The sequence below is a fragment of the Oryctolagus cuniculus genome, chromosome 19, assembly GCF_964237555.1.
Source record: "Oryctolagus cuniculus chromosome 19, mOryCun1.1, whole genome shotgun sequence".
In the NCBI taxonomy this organism is placed as follows: Eukaryota; Metazoa; Chordata; class Mammalia; order Lagomorpha; family Leporidae; genus Oryctolagus; species Oryctolagus cuniculus.
The window spans coordinates 44,315,254-44,331,235 of NC_091450.1; the positions used below are offsets into that span (position 1 = coordinate 44,315,254).

At 59.2% G+C, this 15,982-nt stretch overlaps 1 protein-coding gene across 7 annotated transcripts in view; it reads right to left on the reverse strand.

The window, feature by feature from the left end:
• Positions 1 to 15,375, reverse strand: part of SRRM3 (serine/arginine repetitive matrix 3) — a 51,994-nt gene extending 36,619 nt beyond the window's left edge. For 3 of the 7 annotated variants that reach the window (XM_070064487.1, XM_070064486.1, XM_070064484.1), the window contains exon 1: positions 15,183 to 15,372. The gene's annotated coding sequence lies outside the window, so the exon portion shown is untranslated. Of the gene's footprint in view, positions 1 to 15,182 lie in introns of all 7 variants that reach the window. The other 4 variants (XM_070064483.1, XM_070064485.1, XR_011384570.1 and 1 more) reach the window with 3 other exon arrangements.
• Positions 15,376 to 15,982: the final 607 nt, after the last annotated feature.

Here is a 15,982-nt window from a genome sequence, read left to right on the forward strand (position 1 = left end):
CCAGTCTGCTTGGAAACTCAGCTGTTGACAGGCACGGGGGCCTCCCACCTAATGAGGTCATCCACACCCTGGGGCTCTGAGGGGAATATGCCCAGGTCAGCAGTGTCCTGGCCAGGTCTGCAGGAGAGGTAGCAGGCTGTATTGAGTAGCAGACCAGAGACAGGTCCAAGGGGGTGGCCTGGCCCTGCCCTGGGAGTCCCTGATTTGCAGGGAGACAGAGCTGTGCTCTCTGGACAGTCATGAGCTGAGTGACCTTGGGCAGGAGACTTTACCTCTCTGCACCTCAGTTTTCTTGCCTGTCAAATGGAACCAATCCCCCTGACAGGTGTGCTGCAAATTCTAATGCAGGTAAAAGGCCACCCCAGGGCCTTGTGTCCTGAATGGCATGGGTGGTCATCACTGTTCATCCTGTTTTGGATATGGTGTGTGTGAGGAGGCCCTAGACATCCAAGAGAGGATTCCAGGAGGCTTCAGCTCACGGGACTGGCCCTGGAGAGACCAAGTCTGGGCTGAACTGGAGACTGAAGCCTAGAGCCCACAAGGTGGCTGACTGAGGAGGGTGCATAGAGAGAGAAGGTGAGGGAAGAGACCAGGGCAGTGGTGGACAGCATGCAGAGGGCTTGCTGGGGGGACCTGGGCCGATGCTCCTCACCCCCTCGCTGGTCTCAGCAAACTCCTTCTCCCCATTCCCCATCTCAGCACTCCAGTCTCCAGCACCACGGACAGCACCCGTGCTACCAACCTAGGGTCCCCCTTTGCTCCTGGGGGCAGCACCCCTACCCCCAGGGGCTCCTCTCCTTGGCCCTGCCTGCTGCTGACCTGCCTACCTCCCCTGGGTGATATCAGGCCTCTGCACCCTCAGGTACAGCTCCCCACCGCTTCCAGCAAGTTCTCCGTCTGTGTTCACACAACTCAACCATCTCCCTGCCCTGAGTCCTTTCCGAAGTCTCCCAGTAGGTCCAGGACAGGGGGATGTTAGCCAAGGAGCACTGGTCTCAGAGAAGCCGTTAGCCTGAATTCCAGCTCTACCACTTCTGCATGGGTGGCAGGAAGAAGCCATCACATGCCCCTAGGGCCTCAGTTTTCTCCTCTGTAAAATGGAGACAATACTCTCTACCTGGTAGCTTGGTGGGACCATGCAGTACTCCAGCGACAAGTCTGTCATAAAGACAAATCCTGCAACCACTCCCCTGTGCGCCCTGCCCTCTACCCCACCCCCCAACCCAGTGCTAGGGCACCAAAAAGAAACCAGGGAGGGGCTGCCTTTGCCTGGGCTGGGCAGGGGAAGTTTTGCTAAGGGATTGACACTCAAAGTGTGAGTCCCAGGGAGTCCCAGCAGGGGGACAGTGAAGGCTGAAGTGTGGCACGGTTGGGAACCGAGGCTGGGGTGGGAGTGGCGTATGCGGTAGGAAGCTGCACTTGCACTGAGGGTGAGACCTTCTGGAGAGAGAGCCCAGGGAGGGGGAGGGGGCAGGGATGTGCCTCCTGGATTCTCCGGAGGATTTTTTTTTTTTTTTTTGCACCTGTCAGAAACGTTGACGGAACTGACAAACCCGCACGAAACCTGGTTGTTCGGTAGTGAAACGGAACTGGGTCTTGGTGACAGCAAGTGTGGACAGCAGTGGTTTGCCAGGTGTCCCCCCTGAAGCTGGAAAGAAGTGGCCCCCCCACCGTTGTGGCCTAGGAGTCGAGGCATGTCCCCCGGCCATGGAGGCCAGGCTGCACCCCTGACACGGACGCGTCCCCTGAGGCAGTCGCCTGCCCTCCCTCCCTTCCTCTCACCTCCAGCCTGCGAGCCTGAGTGTGGGGAGGGGGCCATGAGCTGGATGCCCACCCACAGGAGTGGCCTTGGCAGCAGAGCCACAGGGCCCAGAGTTACCCCCTCGGCTCTGGGCTGGGTTACGTGTTTGTGTCACAGCTGTTTTGTGGGTGGCTGCTCTCACGCCCACCAGAGAAGAGAGGAATGCAGGGGGAGGGGCACTGGTGTGAGGACGCCAGGACAGGGGAGGCTGGAGGGGACTGAGCTGGAGTGTGTGGGGAGGAGCCTAGCCCAGGGGGCTTTCTGGAGGAGGGAGTCCTGAAGCATGAGTTGGAGCGGGTGGGACGGAGAAGGCGAGGACAGGTGTCCTGGCAGGGAGGAGAGGGGTGGGTAGGGAGAGAGGAGAGAGCACAGGGTTGGGCATGCTGAGTCCATGGGGACAAGGAAGGCAGCAAGGGCCAGGCCAGCCGTGCCAGGCTGAGGAGCTAAGACCGCACCCCGCGGGCAACAGGGAGCCAGCGAAGGATGTTGAGTGTGAGGGGGGGAGTTCACGGTCAGCTTTGCATTTTAGGAAGGGGCTCCCTTGCCGCCCAGTGCATCTTGGAGAGAAGTCGGATCCTGAAGCACAGTGCAGCCCTCAGGGACCCAGACAGACCCATGCAGATGTGCAAGTGCCAGAAGAGCCAGCCCTGTGCACCTGGGCTCAGACCTCCTGCCGCGTGCCCTTGGGTGAACCTCTGGGCTCAGTTTCCTCATCTGGGAAATGGGGCACCTACAAGCATCCCCTCTCAGGCTGGTGATGAGGCGCAAAGGAGTCAATGAATCCACAGTGAGTTCTGTGACTGTCAGCTCCCATGATTCTCATAAAATATGCCACGCTACGGGCATGAGTTGCACCAGCAAGCAATACTGGCATTTGGTGCAGCCGATAAGATACCCCTTGGGACACCCACGTCCCATATCCGAGTGCCTGGGTTCAAGTCCCAACTCTGCTCTGGATTCCAGCTTCCGGCTAATGCACACTCTAGGAGGCAGCAGGTGAACCCAGCTCAAGAGCTTGGGTTCCTGCCACTCCACACGTGAGGAACCTGGATGGAGTTCCAGGCTCCTGGCTTCAACCTGCCTCACCCCCAGCTGTCGTGGACCTCTGGGGAGTGGACCAGCAGATGAGATCTCTCTCTCTCTCTCTCTCTCTCTCTCTCTCTCTACCTCTACTTCTACCTCTACCACCCCCCTTTCAAAGAAATAAACAAAAGCTTAAAACCAAAAGCAATACAGATCCGTGGCAATCAGGACAGGGTGGGTAAACTTGTGAAGGCTGATAGCGATTTTCACAGACATGGTGTGCGACCGCCCAGAGGCAGCTGGCAGGGAAGGGTTAGCGGAGGGAGGGAGGGAGCGAGCGAGCTTCCTCCCTGCCTCCTTGGAGTGTCTCCTGGGAGGCGCTGGTGCCGCTGTTTGTTACCCAACCCTGGAGAAGCCGCACAGGGGGAGGGAGCAGCGGCTGAAAGCCTCGCTTTCAATTATTCAGCGGCTGGGGCTTCCTGTCGCCCCCGCCTGGAGCCCCAGAAAGGCCTTGGCCAGAGCCCCCAGGGCTGGTGCGGGCTGGGCTGGGCCCTGCACGCCCCTATCCAGTGGAGGGCAGGTGCGGCTGTGCCTGTGCAGGGTTTGAACTGGCCCCTTCCCGCCTGTGGAGTTGAGTGATGGTGGCTAGGCACAGCCATGACGTGATGGAGAAGGGAGCCAGCTGAGCACCGGAGGAAGCCTGGAAGCTCGCTCCCTGGTGGGTTCTGGGAAATCCGTGCAGCCCCAGGCTAGCTCCCGCCTCACAGGCCAAGAGCTGCTCCAAGAAGCGCACTGGCCCCAGCTGGTCCTTTTTCTTCCATTCATCCCGTAGGACTAGTCAAGCGTCACCTCCTCCATGAAGCCTTCCCTGATCCCCTGTAAGGACACCCCGGAGACGTGCCTCTACTGGCTGCTTCCTCCAGCACCTTCCTCGCTCTGCTGTGTCTATGGCTCCCTGGACAGTGGGGGGCTCTCCAGGGGCAGTGGCTGAGTGGACCCCCTTCATCTCCCTAGTTCCCAGCACAGTCTTCTGTGAATGTCTGTTGAAAATCAGCCTGTGTTTGCCCTGCCATCTTGAGGGACTTCAAGGGGAGAGGTCCTTGTCACCGCCCTCAATGCGGTGTTGACATCCACGGGGGTCACACTGTCACCTACCTCACGAGCCCTGGAGCCCAGCTCTGTCTTGGAACAGACAGGGTTACTCACCGGGCACCAGGTTCCTTGTCCATCTACCCAGGGCCCCTGTCCCTGCTGGCTCTGAGTTCAGCTTCAAGGGACAAGGAGGCCACAGCCATGTGCTCCCTATAGAGGGACCCACGGGACAGGGTGCAGGCCACAGGAATCCAAGACAGGCCTCACAGAGCCTTGGAAGTGAGACTGACCCAGCCGAGCCAGGAGTCAACAGAAAAGAGTGGGGACCCTGGGCAGCTGTCTTGCAGGCTAGTGGGACAGGTTGGGACAGGTTGGAACAGGTCAAAACCGGTCTTCGGAAATGACGCAGACCCAGTTGGCAGATCTGTCTAGACCTGAACAGATACCAGAGAAGCAAGGAGTACTTGAGTCTCCCCTCCCCGGTACCCTAAGCGAGACAAAGGACTCCCGGCCCCACTTGACCCAGTGGCCCCAGGAGCTGGACTGAGAAAGGCAAAGACTGACCCAGAGGCTGTGGCAGGGTGGCGCTGGGCACTGAGTCTCTGGAAGTTCAAGACTGAGAAGAATCAAAGTTGGGTGGTGACTGCACCCCATCCCCCGCTGAGCCCAGTAGCCATCAGCAGGAGGCGTGGATGCAGGACAGACAGACTGGCCGAAGCCAGGGGCAGCTGCCTCCATTGCCCACACAATCTCATTACGGAAAATTCCCTCTATTGACTCAGCTCTAATCAGCCAGACTGCCCTGGGCATCCCCCCCAGGTTCCTGCTGGGCTGGCTGAGATCAAAGAGAGCTGGGCTGGGGGCTGGGGCATCGCCTGCCTCTCCCATCGATCCAGATGCGCCTCTCGTTGCTAGGCAACAGCCTCCAGTCTCTCCCGGTCCTTTCTCCCCCAGGGGCTGCAGGATCGGGCAGTAAAGGGAGAAAGAGAGAGAGAGAGAGAGAGAGAGAGAGAGAGAGAGACCTTATCCTGTCTTCCCTTACCCAGCTGGAGATCAGTCACCAAGCTGGGAGCCCCTCCCCCTTCCACCTCCTGCCCCATGACGGGGGTGAGGCTGGACCCTCCTACCAAGAGGGGCTGTTTCCTGTCTTCCCGTTCACATGCCTCGGTAGCATCCTGGGAGTCCACACCTCCCATGCCCCTGGAGACAGGCCAGGGATTTGCCATTGTGGAAACTGAGGCCTAGAGAGGGGAGGGGTCCCTGGGGGGGGGTGTCTGTGGAAAAGTCGGGAGCAGACTGCAGGCTCCTGACTCACTGCCTTGCATGGGAGAATTCAGACTCCCAGGGGTTGGCTTCCCTACCCATCCTGACCTGCTCCCCCGACAAAGAAACCCCAAAGAACCCAGGATACATTTCACAGTAGTTTATGTTGTTGTTTCCACTGCTCTAATTAGAGAACCCTAAGCTGTGTTTTAAAACAGGCATTGAAATGTACTGCGGGCTTGAGGGGCTGTAACTGACTAAAGAATGCAAATCGAATCATTTTATCACAGTTTAATATTTTGCATATTTTATCTACCTTAAACAGCTCATCTCTCACTCTCTCTCTTGACTGGATGTGTGCGCGTCAGCTTAGCAGTTGTCCTGTGCTGACCTACTTAGATTACGGCTTATTTGGGATTTTAAAGTGTCCCCCACTCTGAGGTCTGGAAGGCCCCCGAGGATGCAGGAGGTTTCTCACTTATTCCCCTGGTCCTCATCGAACCTTTTTCCTTCTTATTTATTTAGTTATTTAATGCAACTGAGAGGAGGTAAGGCACCTGCCAAGAAGTGGAAAGGCCGGAACCCAGGAGTCTGGAGGCTCAGCCCTGAGAGCCGCTGGGAGGTGCGGGGCCCCTGGGCCCCTGGGCCCAGACCTGACCCTCTCTACCACCTGCTCGGCCTGAGTTCTACATCCCAAGCGACAGCTCCTCCCCGGCCCCCCTGCCCAGTGCCAGCAACACACTGCCGCTCCGAGAGGCACAGCTTTTTGCATAGGGTCCTTGACAAATGGTATCCAATTAATGTCAATTAATCTGATTAGCCTCAATAGTTAATTAAGCAGTTAATTAACAACATCATTGACAATAAGCCATGGCTCTTGAGGGATTGTGGGTGGGAGGCAGGAGTGACAGGGGCAAAGGGGTTCTCCTTGCTCTGGGAAGGAGGGAGCCCCTTGTGGGCAGCCTGAGAGTGGGGCTGCTGGGGCAGCAAGGGCCACTCTGGGCCTCCTCCCTGCTCTGCCATCAACCCCGGAGTCTTCGCCAGGGCATCTGTTCCACCCCAGCCCCAGGCCTGCCGGGACCCCTGGGTGGGAGGGGCTGGGGCTCAGCACAGTGGAGGGGGGGATCGGCCTGACATGCCAGAGAGAAGTGCCTGCCTCTGCAGCCGTCGCCCCCCACACCCCTCAGCTGTCACCCCTATCAGCAGCCCTGGGAGACAGCTGTCATCCTGCAGGTGGGACATCGAGCACCCTGTACGCCAGGCCCCCGTGCCTGCCCTGGGGACCCAGGACAGTGACAACACAATGTCCCTGCCCACCAAGAGCAGCCCGTGTGGGACGTCGCAGAGCAGGGCTGGGGCCGCACCACTGCTGACCACTCGGTGCAGATGGCGCGAGGGCTCAACGGGTTCACAGATGCAGCAGGCCTGGCACGTGGAATGCCAGGTGAGTGGGAAGGTGAGCAGCCAGGCAGGGAGCGTGGAGACAGCAGCTCCGGGCATGCGGGGATAACGCAGCAGGAGAGAGCCGGGCACCAGACACGGCCTGGAGGCTGTCTGAGCAGAGCCCGGATGGAGCGCAAGGAGCTGGAGGCAGAGGGGAGACCTGTGTTCCAGGCGAGGGGAACCTCATGGACAAAGCAACGCAGGCCACGAGGCCGAGGCTGCCTCCTGGGAGCCTTCACAAATGCGGATCCTCTCTCTGCCAGGCCCCTCACTCAGGTCCTAGGGAGCTGCTTTTCACAGACTGTTCTAGAAATACCGAGGCAGGGACCATGGCTGCAGGGGTTCTGGGTGTCCCAGGTTGGGACAAGCTGAGCCACAGGCGGGCAGGCCCAGGCCATGTGACCTGTGTTCCAAAAAAAGTGCTGCAGGGGCCCCGTTCTCCCCATCTGTCCACGCTCGCCCTTGGAGGTGACCTTCCGGAAACAGCTCTGGCTGTGCGTGCACCTGCCAGGGACGGCCCTAGCATTCTCTGCTGTCCACAGGAGAGAGGCCAGATTGCCTTGCCTGGTACCAAGACACCCTCCGCCCCACAAGGCTGCCATCCCCTCCTCCATCCAGGCCCCGACCCTTCAGCCACGCTCATGCCCAGGGCCGGGTCTCCCTCCTCCTCCATCTCAGCTCTGCTGTCCTCCTGCCCCCTCCCCCTTTACCCTCCTGGCAAACGTGTCCTGGTTCTCTGAGGTCCATCTGTGAAGCCAACTCCAAAGTCAGGCAGGCCAGGGACCCATCCCCCTCAGCAGCCGTCAGGTGCTCCCCACAACCTGCGTTCCGCCCCGGGCCTTGCTCCTCACCGGGCTGAGGGCTGCGCTGCGGCCAGGACCAGATCTTGTGCCTCCCTTTGTCCAGTGCCCAGCACAGGGCTCCAGGATGAAAACGGAAATGGAGCATTTGAGTTCAGAGGTGCTGCTGGGAGAGTGAGCGGCTGAATGAGTGAATGAGTGAATGAATGAATGATGCTCGAGCAGCAGGGGACGGGGAAAGAAAGGATTCTAGAGGCAAAGAAGCGAGAGAGGTTCTGGGAGAGTGCAAAGCTGGGTCACAAGGACCAAGAGCCATGTTCAGGCAGGGACGGGCCAGGGCTGTCCAGGCCTGGCTCAGTGTCCCAGCTTCCTAGGCCTCCAGAAGACCCCTCCGCTGCCCCAGTGCGGGGAGAGGGAGTGGCTCGGCTGCTCGGCCGTGCTGAGACCCGTTCCTCCAGCCCGGGGTGGGTGTCTCTGGGGCTAAGCCATCAGCTGGGCATGGGCATGGGGGGCAGGCTGCCTGCCCCTGCCCGCAGGTCCTCCTTGCTCCCTGGGGGAGCCTAGTCTGAGGCACACACACTCCCCACCCATCCCGTGGGGTAGAGCCAGGTCCCTTTCTCTTTACCCCCAGCCCAACGCTGCCACGAGTGTAGGTCCCCCCAGTGTGCACACCTGACCATTTCCTGACACTGTTCCAAAGCGCTCTGTGACACTCACCACTTTCCCTGCCATTACAGTGGTTTTCAAGGTCCTTCAGTACCCAAACCAGCTCAGCACTCCCCCTGGGCTGCCCGCTAGCCCCCAGCACGGCCTCTGGGCTTCACCCATGTTGGACAGATCATCACTCCTGAATCCAGCCAAGATGTTCCATCCTTTTCTTTCTTTTTTTTTTTTTAATATTTTATTGACAGAGTTAGACAGTGAGAGAGAGAGAGACAGAGAGAAAGGTCTTCCTTTTCCATTGGTTCACCCCCCAAATGGCGGCTATGGCCGGCGCTATGCTAATCTGAAGCCAGGAGCCAGGTGCCTCCTCCTGGTCTTCCATGCGGGTGCAGGGGCCAAAGTACCTGGGCCATCCTCCCCTGCCCTCCTGGGCCACAGCAGAGAGCTGGACTGGAAGAGGAGCAACTGGGACTAGAACCCGGTGCCCATATGGGATGCCGGTGCTGCAGGTGGAGGATTAACCAAGTGAGCCACGGCGCCGGCCCCTCCATCCCCTTCTTGCCATTGTCCATGCTGCCCTCCGAGCACCGTGCCTCTGCCTGTCTGCCACTCTCTGTCACTCTTGGCTCCAACTTAAACGTCACCTCTCCCAGAAGCCTCCTCTGGCTGTCCCCATCCCTCATGCCAAACCTCAGTGGGTCATCACCATCCTATCCCCAGTGACCTTTCTTTCAACTACTCTGGGAGCTCCTCGAGGTTGGGGTTGGGGTCAGAGTCACCTCTGTGTCCTCAGGGCTTATCCTGTGCCCAGGGAGTAAGAGCCCCTCCCTGAACACTGGCTGCAGAGTGTCACCTACACACACGATGGCCGCCGTGCCTCAGGAGGGCAGTGCTGGGTGCTTTCTTTTCTTTTTTAAATGATTTATTCATTTATGTGAAAGGCAGAACAGCAGAGAGAGGAGGGCAGAGAGAGAGGTCTTCCATCCACTGTTTCACTCCCCAAATGGCTGCAATAGTCGAGGCTGAGCCAGTCCAAAACTGGGAGCCAGGAGCTCCATGTGGGTCTCCCACATGGGTGAAGGACCCAAGCACTGGGGCCATCTTCTGCTGCTTTCCCAGGTGCATTAGCAGGGAGCTGGGTTGCAAGTGGAGCAGCCAGGACTTGAATCAGCACTTCAATATGGGATATTGGTGTCCCAAGTGGCAGCTTAACCTGCCATGCCACAACACTGGCTTTGCTGGGTACCTTTTTTTTTTTTTTTAAGTTTTATTTATTTGACAGGCAGAGTTAGACAATGAGAGAGAGAGAGAGAGAGAGAGAGAGAGAGAGAGAGAGAAAAGCTCTTCCTTCCATTGGTTCACTCCCCAAATGGCCGCTACGGCTGCTGCTGCATCGATCTGAAGCCAGGAGCCAGGTGCTTCTCCTGGTCTCCCATGCGGGTGCAGGGCCCAAGCACTTGGGCCATCCTCCACTGCCTTCCCAGGCCACAGCAGAGAGCTGGCCTGGAAGAGGAGCAACCAGGACTAGAACCCAGTGCCCATATGGGATGCTGGTGCCGCAAGGTGGAGGATTAACCAAGTGAGCCTCGGTGCTGGCCTCCTGGGTACTTTTAAAACCTGAATCCCGGGGCTGGCACTGTGGCATAGTGGGTAAAGCTGCCACCTGCAATGCTGGCATCCCATATAGGCCCTGGTTCAAGTCCCGGATGCTCCACTTCTGATCCAGCTCTCTGCTATGGCCTGGGAAAGCAGTAGAAGATGGCCCAAGTCCTTGGGCCCCTGCACCTGCATGGGAGACCCAGAAGAAGCTCCTGGCTCCTGGCTTTGGATTGGCCCAGCTCCGGCTATTGCAGCCAATTGGAGAGTGAACCAGTAGATGGAAGACCTCTCTCTCTCCCTCTCTCTTTCTCTCTCTCTCCGCCTCTCCTCTCTCTGTGTAACTCTGACTTTCAAATAAATACATCTTTTAAAATAAATAAATAAGATCTTTAAAAAGAGAGAAAACCTGAGTCTCTCAGAGCACACCTGGAAGCAGGTGCTATGACGCCCACTTTTCAGGAGGGAAGACAGCCCTGAGGGTTGGGGTTGGGAGGAGCTGAGATCAGAGACCAGGAGGTGAGGAAGCACCCGAATCCACAGCTCTTTCTTCTGAGGTCTTGTTGGACCTCAGCTTCTCACTATTCCCACAGACGTGGGAGCCTCTGCCCCTCCTCCCCCGGCAGCTTGGGCCCCTCCCACTTCAGTCCCTAGCAGAGGGTGCACTGGGGAAGCCGGACAGCCGTCCTCCCCAAGGGAAACCCACAGCCAGCAGAGCCCAAAGGGGCATCCGCCTAACAGAGGTGCCCGGGCGAGGCGCTCCCTGCAGCTCACTGCTTCTCTGGAAGGCAACTCCTGCCATGCCCGGCTTTTAAGGACCATCAAAAATGTACTTTCTGGGGCTGGCATGGCACAGCTGGCGAAGCGTCACCTGGGGCTCTCTCTTTTCCTCTCAGATAATTGCATTTTTTAAAAAAAAATATGTATTTAAAATATTTTTTCAGGGCTGGCGTTGTGGCACAGTGGGTTAAGCCACCAGTTGCAAAGCTGCCGTCCCACATGGGAGCCCCAGTTTGAGTCCCGGCTGCTCCACTTCTGATCCAGCTTCCAGCTGAAGCTCCTGGAAAAGCAGCAGAAGATGGCCCAAGTCCTTGGGTCCCTGCCACCCACATAGGAGCCCTGGATGGAGTCCCTGGCTCCTTGCTTCAGCCTGGCCCAGCCCTGGCTGTTGCAGCCACTTGGGGAGTGAACCAGCAGGTAGAAGGATCCCTCTCTGTTGTTTTGCTTTTCAAATAAATGAAATAAAATATTTTTAAACAAAGTTTATTTGGGTGCAAAAAATGTTTAAGATCATGCATGGTTTTTTCATAATACCTCCTTGTCATGAGCGTCCTTAAAACCTCTCCCATGCATGAATTTCAAAAACATTCTGCACCGAAATATGCTTAATTTGTAGTCCTTTCTCCCATGAACGTTGGGAAGCACCCCCCTGCCCCACTCTATCCCCCAAAGCTGTGGCCGAGTGCTAGCACTACTGATGCTAATTCTCTTCCCCTTGCTTTCTGCATTTCCCGAATCTCATGCAAGGAAAATTAGCTGGTCTTAAAAATCCAGCGAATTTCATATGAGGCTTGCTTTTACCTGTCTCCATCCCGGGGAGTTCAGGCAGGGGGCACTCAGAGCCGTAGCTGTCCAGCTGAGGAAGCTGCCTGGCCCCCTGAGCCTGGGAGACTGGGCCTGGGCCTCCTTGTAGCCCCGAGAGGCCCCAGCAGGATCCTGAGGGAGCTGGGTCCGCCTTCCAGCTTCAGCGGGCACAGCAGCCTCTGCAGTGGGCAGGAGGCCAGGGCGGGGACGACGGGAGGCTGAGGCCAGGCTGGCTGCCCAGGAAGCTGCACAGCAGACAGACGGGCCAGCAGCTTTTGGCTAAAGGGGTTGTCCCTTGGAGGGAAGGGGCTGCTCCAGGGCCACAGCACACATGGCCGGGGAAGCCTCTCTCCCGGTTCGGGAGTCAGCCTGCGCAGCCCTGACCTACCTTGCTGGTCCTGGGGATCCCAAGAGCCACACTGTAGATGATAGGGGGACCAGCAGGGCTAGGGCTCTGCGAATCGAGCTGTGGCTCTCCTGTGCTCCTGACCCAGAAGAGAGCGAAAGGGCAGAAACCCAGAGGTACGAGCAGGTGCTCAGCCACAGCATGACCTAGGCTGGGCCAGGCTGGCACTGAGTCCTCCCCTTCATAGGCCCCTCTGCTCCCTCCTCCAGGCCTCCTGCCCTCTCTCTGCCCTCCCCCTCTTCCCGGAGCCCACTCCCCCTTGCTAAGCCTCCATCGAACTCCTCTGAGCGCCGCCTCCTGGAGCCCCTTCCTCCTCCCTGAGCCTCCACGATGCCACGGAGCCTTCTATTCCTCAGAGAACGCCCCCGCCCCGACCCCTGGTCACCCTAAGCCCTTCCCTCTCTTGAGCCCTCTCCCCCTCACTCACTGAGCCTTGGCGTTGGAATTGAGAAATTCCTTCTCCATTTCTCCCTGCACCCCAGCCTGGACTGCCTGCCACTCTGACAGAGGCCTCCCGGGACCTTGCCGCCTCCCTTTAGAGCACAGTTGAGCCACACTTCTTCTGGCCTGAACTCCCAGAAATAGACATGGACCGCTGCAGCCCTGCTGCTGCCCTGGGCCTGCGCAGGGGAGTCCTTGCCATTGGGGGGGGGGCTCCTGGGCCCTGGTGAACAGCTTTGGGTGACATCTTCAGTGACCCTCGGATCCCTGGGAATTTGGGGCCACAGACAGAGTCAGGTGAGCCCGCTGGGCTTCTCCATGTCCTGCAGTTAGGCCCCTGTGTCTGTAGGCGGAAAGGACAGGTGGACTTGGAATCTCAGCTCCAACCACTAAATCAAACCCAGCACCACCAGAAGTGACTTGTATGAAACCGCGGACTTCCCAGCAGCAGCGAGATCTGAACCAGGAACCTGGGGAGCCATCTAGTTAAACTCATCATTTTATGGTTGAGATCCAGAGATGGGTTGGGACACGTTCAAGGTCACCCAAGGAGTCAAGATCAGAGCTGGGACCAGAAAGAAGGTCTGCTGGACTGCTGTCCCCGAGGCCATCAGTTCCCTTCCCCATGTGCCACGTCGCCAGCCCCTCCTGGCCCTCAGTGCCCAGGCTGACCACCACCTGGGAGAGCTGGAAAACTGTAGAGCCACGCTGAGCCCTGAGGCAAGGGGCTTGAGTTGCACCGAGACCTTGCTCTGTGACCTTGGGGGAAGTCACCTCACATTTCTGTGAAAGGGAGGCAGGATGAGATGAGGTCATGTATGTGAAGGGGCAGGCCCAGGGGCAGGGGCACAGAGAGCGGGCAGGAGTTCAGGGAGACAGGCGGGGGTTCCCCTAACTTTGGCTTCCGTGTCCTTGGTTGGCTGCAGGGTGGGAGGAACTCTGACGGTCCCTAGGGGCAGAGAAGGAGAGAGTCAGCAGGCAAGGCTGACCCCAGCCAGGCTGGCAGCTGCTCGTGACCACGGGCCGTCTCAGGGGGCAAGGGCTAACCACTCAGGAGGAAAGAGGCAGTCACCGGCTTGCCCAGGTCAGCAAGAGGCTGGCGGGCAGGGGAGGTAGGAAGCAGGCACGGCAGCCAGCAGATGGGCCCGCCAGACCCAGACTTCCCCTTGGCAGGTGGGACAGTGGCGGGGGGGTGGGGTGGGTTGTGGTAAGGGCAGCCAGCTGGCCAGTTCAAAGCACATTCCATGCTCAGATAGCCCAGCGACCTTGGGGGAGTCACCTGCTCACTGCACTGCATGTCCTTACCTGGATGCCCTGGGCTCCCCACCTGTCAAGCTGGCTCCGTGGACCAAGAAACTGGCACTTAAGTGGCCCTTGATAGAGGAGGGTGAGCCAGGTTGTCACCAACATGGATGCCTCCCTTGGGGGGGGGGTGGTGGGCAGCCTGAGTGGCTTCATGACCTTGGGAAAGTCGCTCAAGCCTTGTTTTCTAGCTGTGAAACAGGGACAATGACGCTCCCCTCGTGGACTCAGCCGGTTGGCTGTAGCCCTGTACCCAGCATGAAGCCTGCTCTCCGGGAAGAGAGGCACGCTTCCAACACTGCTGAACACTTCCCCACCCTCACTGGCTCCTCCTTAAGGCACTCTTGCTAGTATCCTGTTTACTAACACCCAGCGTTTCACAGCGTGAACGTAATTTCCCATCCGCCAATTCCCTGGGTGACTTCGTTCAGCGACACGGTGGGTACTGTGAGGACCGCGGCTGATTTACAGAAGGGGAGACAGCCTCAGGAAGGTTCAGCGGCTCCCCCTTGACAGAAGGCAACCTGGATTTGACCCCCATGTCTCTCAGAGTCCATGGCTCCCAACCCACCCACCTCCACCTCTTAAAACCCCGTCAACTCTTTAATCGTTCCTTAAGGATTCCTCCTCCACCCCTCACAGGAGAGTGGGATGGGCACAGAGGTAAGAAACTAGCGTGTGGGGTTTGCGTGGGAGCCATGGGCTCAGTCCTATTTCTGGCTGAGGAAGTAATTGGCACGTGCTGGTGCCATGACCTTAAGATGCGCCCCTCACCCCTGGACCTGGGAACTCCCCAGCCCCTGTTCTGCTCCCACCGACACAGGATGAAAGATCAGCCCAGGCCCCCTGATTCCAACAATGGGTGCCTGAGCAAGGTCTCCGGGGAGTGGGAAGTTACAGCTGGGTTGGAGCCCAGACCTGGGGAGCTTTGCCTCACTGTCCCCAGATCCATCCACACCGTGGACCGGCTGCCAGCAGAAGGGACTGCAGGAGGCACCGACGCTGTCCAGGCAGAGCCCTGGGAGGGAGGGGGAGGGCCACGCCAGGTGGAGGCTGCGTCTCTTTCCCCAGCCTTCTTTTTGCCAGGAATTCGCCCTAGGGATGGGCCCATCCTGAGCTCTAGAAACTGGGCATCCGGAGAGGGCACAGAGCACCCCTCCCCCAAACTCCCAGTGGCTCTCTGCCCACCTTCGGCCTCCGTCCTCTCCCGAGTGTGAGAGTAAATGCCGTCCTGTGTGAGACCCAGTTCTCCTCCTCGCCAGTTCCTGCCTCCCCCAGGGGCATCTGGGCGTCCAAGAAAGGGGCCAGACTGTCCCCTATGCTGGCACCCCCTGCTGGACAGAGACCCAACACCCAGGTGGGGGCCTGCTCCCTGCACCCCTGCCAGTGGCCAGCATCTCCACAGGGTCCCTGCCTGCTCTCTTCCCTCCCTGGGGAGTGAGTTCTTCCCCCTCAGTAGGGCGAGGGCAACTGGGCTGCCCTTGGGGTCCTCCCTGGCACCACCCTGGGGCGGGCCATGGTCATTTTACACCCAGGAGAGTCTTGTCCATGACCCCGCAGGGTTCTCACCGCCTCCATCCCTCCCAGGGAAGCGAACAACGATCCTCAGCCCTGTTCCCCAGCGTCTATCGCACCCGGGACATACATCCAAGCAGTTCCCCCTGTACCAGCCTCCACGCCGGGGTCTGCGGGCCCAGCTGACCAGGCCCCAGGTTCAACCCAGCTCCAGCCCCTCTGGGAAATGCCCCCGCCCCATTGGGGCTCTCACCTCCCCGCCGACCGCCGCGCTCTGCCGGGAGCCGGAGCCAGGCCCTCCGGCCCCGTTCGTCCGGGCCGCCTCGTCCGCTCGACTCGCCTTGGCTCAGCGGGGCAGCTCCGCGGCCCCCGCGGCCCGCGCCCTCCGTCTCCCCGCGGGCGCCGCCGCCGCCGCCGCCGCCGCTTGCTGAAATGCTGGACAGCGCACCACCATGGAGGCGACCGCCTGTCGGCCAGAGCGGCTCTGAGGGGCCCACAGCGCCCTCCGCAGGCGTGGAGGGCCGCCCGCCGCGAAGGCCAAGGACGCGGCCGGGACGTCCGTCTCAGTCCTTGCGGGCGGGGCCGCGCCAGTTCTGGGCGGCGCCTTGGGCGCGGGAGGTCTTTGGTTTGGATTTAGGAGGGGCGTTCGGCATGCAGAGTCCTCGGCAGGACACTGTCCGCGCAGCCAGGTGTCTAAGGGGGCGCTAGGGTCCACCCGAGGGACACCCCCAGGACTCTCTTGTCGTCGTATTTCCTGGTGCCTGGACGGAGGCCAGGCCGAGTAGGGCGGGAGACTGACCCCAACGGGGATAGGATTTTGAGAATGGAGACTTTGGGCCTTCAGTGTTGCTGGGTTGGGAGTTTGGGGTCCTGAATTCAAGTCCCCCTCTGGTTATTCTTTTTTTTTTTATTTTTTAATTTTTTAATTTTTTTTTTTTTTGACAGGCAGAGTGGACAGTGAGAGAGAGACAGAGAGAAAGGTCTTCCTTTTGCCATTGGTTCACCCTCCAATGGCCGCCGCGGCTGGCGTGCTGCGGCCGGCGCACCGCGCTG